The sequence below is a fragment of the Physeter macrocephalus genome, chromosome 10 (genome assembly GCF_002837175.3).
Source record: "Physeter macrocephalus isolate SW-GA chromosome 10, ASM283717v5, whole genome shotgun sequence".
Taxonomy (NCBI): domain Eukaryota; kingdom Metazoa; phylum Chordata; class Mammalia; order Artiodactyla; family Physeteridae; genus Physeter; species Physeter macrocephalus.
Window position 1 is genome coordinate 21,734,252 of NC_041223.1, and position 6,000 is coordinate 21,740,251.

A 6,000-nucleotide genomic window follows, 5' to 3' on the forward strand; every position below is an offset into this window, starting at 1 on the left:
CCTTCTTCTGTGCTTGCCCATTATTTATGCTGGAGTTATCTCAAAAAATGGATTAAAGGAGAAAGCATGAACCTACAAGCAATGCTTAACCTCAAATATTTGATCTATGTCATCACATTTAAGTCGTTCAGAATCTGCTTAGAAAAGACAACTAGGGAGTTTGGCTTCTCTTCACCCCTTTGAAAGAGTCAACATTAAGACTTACTAGTGAGCCAGATATTCCCCATGCCCAAGTCACCCTGTGGTGGCCCTCTCCCCAACTGCATAAGGCAATGCACAAATAATTGCTTTATGTCATAGATCTGGTTTTACAGAATTAAAAGTAAACCAAAATCTATCTGCTCCCAAAGAAGTCTATGAATCATGTTTTGATAAAAAATAATCACCTTTTATTTAACCATTTTTCGGTTTAAAAATGTATCTACCTGGTCTTAAAGGGGCCCTTTAGTATACTGTGTATAATTCTTCACAAGGCATAACCTAGTCATTAATATGGCTAATCCTAACAACCATAGTCTCAACCACTGGGACTCCTATTGATTGAACAAGTTCCTTACAAATATTGTTTATTTAATATAGATAATCATAATGTAGATTAGACTCTAGATAATCATAATCATACAAAGTAGGTATTATTATGATGACCCATTTATGTAAATGTGTAATGAGGACATGAGGCTTAGGAAGACTAGGTAACTAGCCTGGTATCACACAATTAGTAACTAACAAGGCCAGACTTGAGCATACATCTGGATGGTTCCAAAGCCTACCCTTTCACCATGCATTATAGTTTCTTTACTTAATAAATGCCTCTGTATGTGACATTATGCTAAGTTCTTGACCAGAAACCGGTACCCTTACTTGTTTGTCTTTAATATTTTATTTTTTTTGTGGTACTGCCTAGCCATGACCTGAGCCATTTCTCCAAGGAGCCCTGGTTCATTCTGTTGGAGCATGGTATTCAGAAACCAAGATCTGGGCATTAGGTGTACTTACTGCTGCTGGAGTTATCATTGCTTCTAGTTTCTCTCAGAGGAGAGAGCTAGAAACATATGTGCATATACACATATTTATATCTATTTGTATATCTGTCTTTCTTTATATATAATAAAAACCATGATTTCATAGTGATACCTCCGATTCCGTTCGAATACCACACGGTTTGTCCTGAATGCTCTTTATTTGTAACCCCTTTCTCTGACAATGATAAAACAGGCTCTCATTAGCCACAATATTTTAATTTATTTACTTAATACTAGAATTCACAGAAAGTAATTTCCATACCCCTGTATGTACATTTGTGCATGGTTCATTTTATCTTTAGTTTTAGTGCACATAGTAAAAATACTGTTTTTCAAAGTAACTGAGGTTTGTTCCTTTTTCTCCTTTGCTTTCTGTATGGTTGTGTTATTCATTTGTTATTTTACAGTTAGGTTTATTTCTTTGTTTGCCTTCTCTACTAGTTACCAATTGATTGCCCTTCATCTCCAAATTCACCCTTCATTACTTACTCTGCAATAATGGAGATGGATCCTTTAAGTATTTCTTTTTTGCAATAAGCACAATGTTACAATTTGCCAGTGAAAGGTACTACAGGGACATTGTAGAGAAACGGATTTCTCTTCTTGGTTCCGGTGTGCTGCTGTTTTGTTATCTTCTCACTCCTATCACATGGCTACCGGCGGTGTGTGGAAAAATCCAGTGCTGCTTGTCCAGACCACAGTGTCCCTTGGTGAGCTCACTGCCTTGACCCTGGTCCAGTGACCACCTCACTGTGGCCCTCCCAGCATGGACATCACACACTCTGGGCCTCATGCTGCTCTGCTGATGAATGGGCTTCCAGTGTCCCAACTCCTTCTGTGTGCCAGTCTGCTAGTCTTGGCCACTTGGACCCCAGAGGAGTGCTTTTGGTTTGCTGGCCAGCTGCATTTCCTTCCTGAAAGCTTTGGCTTGCCTGTACCACAGAGGGTTATTTCCTGTTTATCTGGTGACTGTGGAGCTGCCCTGGCCCAGGAAATCCACTAATTTTTAGCATTCACTGAATCCAACGAGGTCTGAATCTCATCCTCAGGGAGGAGCCCCTTCCAAGTATGTTCATTTTTTAGAGTACTGCTTACACCTTTACAGTTACTCCCATGTTATAGTTTACATTAAATTTCCCTGTTTGAATTAACTGCATGATTTATACCTCCTGATTGGATTCATACATATTTCGTTTGGTTTCCCTTTCCCATCCTTGTTGATTTTGTCTGTCTGTATGCCTTGAGTAAGTGAATCACTACTATCGTTGCCAAAAGTCAGAACTATTTAAAAAGGGTTGCTCAGAAGAGTCAATCCCCTGCCCCCAGGGGATTGACTGGGGGCAGGGGATTGAGGAAAGAGGAAGAAAATCCTCTTCTCATTTTCCCATCCTTTACAACCCATTCCCACCTGCTCCTTGTATGTAACCAATCTCATTAGTTTCTAGTTTATCCTTGCTCTCTTTCCCTTTGCACTATTAAGCAGATACATGTATAATTTCTTATTTCCTTTTTTCTTTCACTAAGGATAGCATCCTACTGATATTCTTTTATACTTTGCTTTTTTCACTTAATATGTCCTAGTAAATACACCATGCCAGTTCACAGAAATCTTTATCATTCTTTTTTTTACAGCTGCATAGTACTCCATTGTCTGCATGTACTATAGTTTATTCAGCTACTCTTTTAATCATGGTTATTTAAAAATGGTTATTTAACATGATTATTTTAAAAAACATGGTTAAAAAAACATGGTTGTTTTCAAACAATGTTGCAATAAATAATCTGCACATATATATTTTTGTATTTTTGGAGATGTATCTTCAGGATAGATTCCTAGAAGTGGGATCTCTCAGTTGAGAGGTAAGTGAATGAATTGTTTTGTTAGTCATTGCCAAGTTCCCCTCCCAAAGGGCTGTGCCAATTTGTATTCCCATCAGCAATGCGTGAGAGTGCCTGTTTTCCCCTAACCCTGCCAAGAGGATGTGTTGTCATGCTTTTTGAATTTTTGTTTATCTGATACGTGAGAAACGGTATAGTTCTAACTTGCATTTCTTTAATTATGAGTTATTTGAATATCTTTTCAAATGTTTAAATGACATATGTACGTTTTAAAATAAATTTTCTGTTCCTGTCTTTTTTTCTGTTTTTCTCTTGAGTTTGGTCATTTCTCCTTCTTACAGAATTCTTTAAATATTGAGGCTATTAGCCCCTTGTCTCTGGTATAAGTTACAAACATTTTTCCCAGCATGTCAACAGCCTTTTGACTTTTGCCATACAAGTCAATCTATTCTTTTATTTTTTTCCCGTATTGGGAGTCATGGTTAGAAAGACTTTCCCTGTACCAAGGTTAAAGAGGAATATACCCATATTTTCTTCCCATACTTACATAGTTTAAATGTCTGTGTTCAGATTCCTGATTCATTTAGTTTATTCTTGTGTATGGTGTGAGATAGGTATAGATTTTGTCTTTTTCCGGTAGTTACCCAGTTTTCCCTATTTTTGCCCCAGCAACGTGAGATGCCCTTTGTCACACACTAAATTTCCATATGTACGTGGGTCTCTTCAGGGACTTTTTAGTCTATCCCACTGGTCTGTTTGCCTAATCATATGCCAGTATCCAACTGCTTTAGATATAAAGGCTTTATAGCAGACTTTAGTGTTTGGTAGAGCCAGTTTCCCTTAGTTATTCTTTTTAATTGATCTCCTGGCTATACTTGCACATTTATTTTTCCATACTAATGTTAATGTCAAATTGTCCTTGATAGTTAATATGATTGAATTATGTGATGATAAACTGAGGAAGCAATTCAGGAGCCCAGAGGTACATGGCATCAGCAGTTAATAATTCAGCCAATGGGAGTCCATGCAGAGAGCCTTGGGACCTAGCATCAGTAGCGCAGATGGAGCGAGAAAAGTCGTAGAGGTAGGAGGCAAACACCGGGTAAGATCCATATCCTGGAAATCATGGTTGGCTAGAGCCTCAAATCAAAAGTTCAGAAACAGTGGCCAAGCTCAGAAGTTGGCAAATCACAACCTTAAACAATTGTGGTAAAAGAGCCAGCAGTCTCAATGTGGGAGCCCACAAATTCTGAGTCCACAGGTGAAGTGAACTTAAATTACCCATTGGGTAGGAAAATTCTCAACTCTCTATTCAAATAACCAACAATGTGGCTTTAAAGAGTTTTGTTTAAGTGTATTTATGCCTGACATATTTCTGGAGTAAGATTTGTCTCATTTTGTTCCTGGGAAATCTAAGTTCCCTTTTGCAGAGTTCAATAATTTGAAACTAAAAGTTTTAAATGCATTTTAAACAGCCACTTTCCGTCCCCTACCCACACATTTACCAAAATAAACAAGGCCACCCTACAAGCCGCTGTCTGATTTGCATAGCAGCGAGAGCTGATGCAAATTCTCACATTTGGGGCTATTTCAGTTTCTGGGATGGCAAAGGGTTTCTTGCCTTAAATAATCTTGAGCATGGTACCTTTTCTAAAGCATGGTTACTGTAAAGTGAAACATTTGAGGAAATAAAGTGTTCATGATTATAGAAAAATTTTAGATGGTGTCAGGTTTGATTTTTGCAGTAAGAAAACATCACATCCCTGAGTGGAGAGTTAGAATTTGTAGTCCGGAGGTTGGCTGTGGCTACGGCCTCACTCCCACCCACTCCCTGTCACACAGGACTCCACCAGTCCTGCCCTCCACACACACATGTCACTTTTTCCCTCTCATAAAAAAACAGGACCTGAAGCCCCTTTGCACACTCTTCTGAGTCTTTTCTCCTTAAAAACATAAAATTGCCACCTGCTGTGTTTCTCTTTTTCCTAAAGTAAATTCAAGAGCTTTGTAATTTTAGCCTAATGTTTGTAAAGAATCCAGCAGAGCATATGCTCGTAAACGGTAAACAATAAACCCTGATTTATCCAACCTGGTGATAAGACTGTGAAGTAAGCTTGGTTTGTCACTTCCTCACCCCTTTCTCCCATGGTACCATCTCATCCTGCCCTATTGCCTGGAGATGCCCAGTGTCCCTGGTTCTGCATCCAGTGCATGAACATTGTTACATTAACAAGGGTTGATAATGGCAAATTAACTGGTAAAGCAAATTGGAGGAAAAGGGGAGGGAATTAATATCTATAGAGCATCTACTTTGTCCAAGGCAAAAGTGCTTTAAGTACCTTGTTTCATCTAAATATCATACCCCTCCATGAAGTGGGCATTTCTAGCCTCATTTTTTTCACTGTGTCACATTCATTAGCCAGATTTTCTCTTGCCTCTGCCTGACCTAGAGCCCTTGCTGAATTATGGTGCCTTCATTTTTTTTTTTAACATCTTTATTGGAGTATAATTGCTTTATAATGTTGTGTTAGTTTCTGCTGTGTAACAAAGTGAATCAGCTATACGTATACATATATCCCCATATCCCCTCCCTCTTGCCTCTCCCTCCCACCCTCCCTATCCCACCCCTCTAGGTGGTCACACAGCACCAAGCTGATCTCCCTGTGCTATGCAGCTGCTTCCCACTAGCTATCTATTTGACATTTCGTAGTGTATATATGTCCATGCCACTCTCTCACTTCGTCCCAGCTTACCCTACCCCCTCCCCGAGTCCTCAGGTCCATTCTCTACGTCTGAGTCTTTATTCCTGTCCTGCCTCTAGGTTCATCAGAACTTTTTTTTTTTTTTAGATTCCATATATATGTGTTAGCATACGGTATTTGTTTTTCTCTCTCTGACTTACTTCACTCTGTATGACAGACTCTAGGTCCATCCACCTCACTACAAATAACTCAATTTCATTCCTTTTTATGGCTGAGTAATATTCCATTGTATGGAATGTGCCACATTTTCTTTATCCACTCATCTGTTGATGGACGCGTAGGTTGCTTCCACGTCCTGGCTATTGTAAACAGTGCCGCAATGAACATTGTGGTATGTGTCTCTTTTTGAATTATGGTTTTCTTAGGGTAGATGCCTA

At 39.0% G+C, this 6,000-nt stretch overlaps 1 protein-coding gene across 1 annotated transcript in view; it reads left to right on the forward strand.

Moving 5' to 3' along the window:
- ADAT2 (adenosine deaminase tRNA specific 2) overlaps window positions 1-3,050 on the forward strand; it is a 54,274-nt gene extending 51,224 nt beyond the window's left edge. Inside the window, exon 7 of the transcript XR_003681411.2 lies at window positions 2,835-3,050. The gene's annotated coding sequence lies outside the window, so the exon portion shown is untranslated. The remainder of the gene's footprint in view (window positions 1-2,834) is intronic.
- The last annotated feature ends 2,950 nt before the right edge of the window (window positions 3,051-6,000 follow it).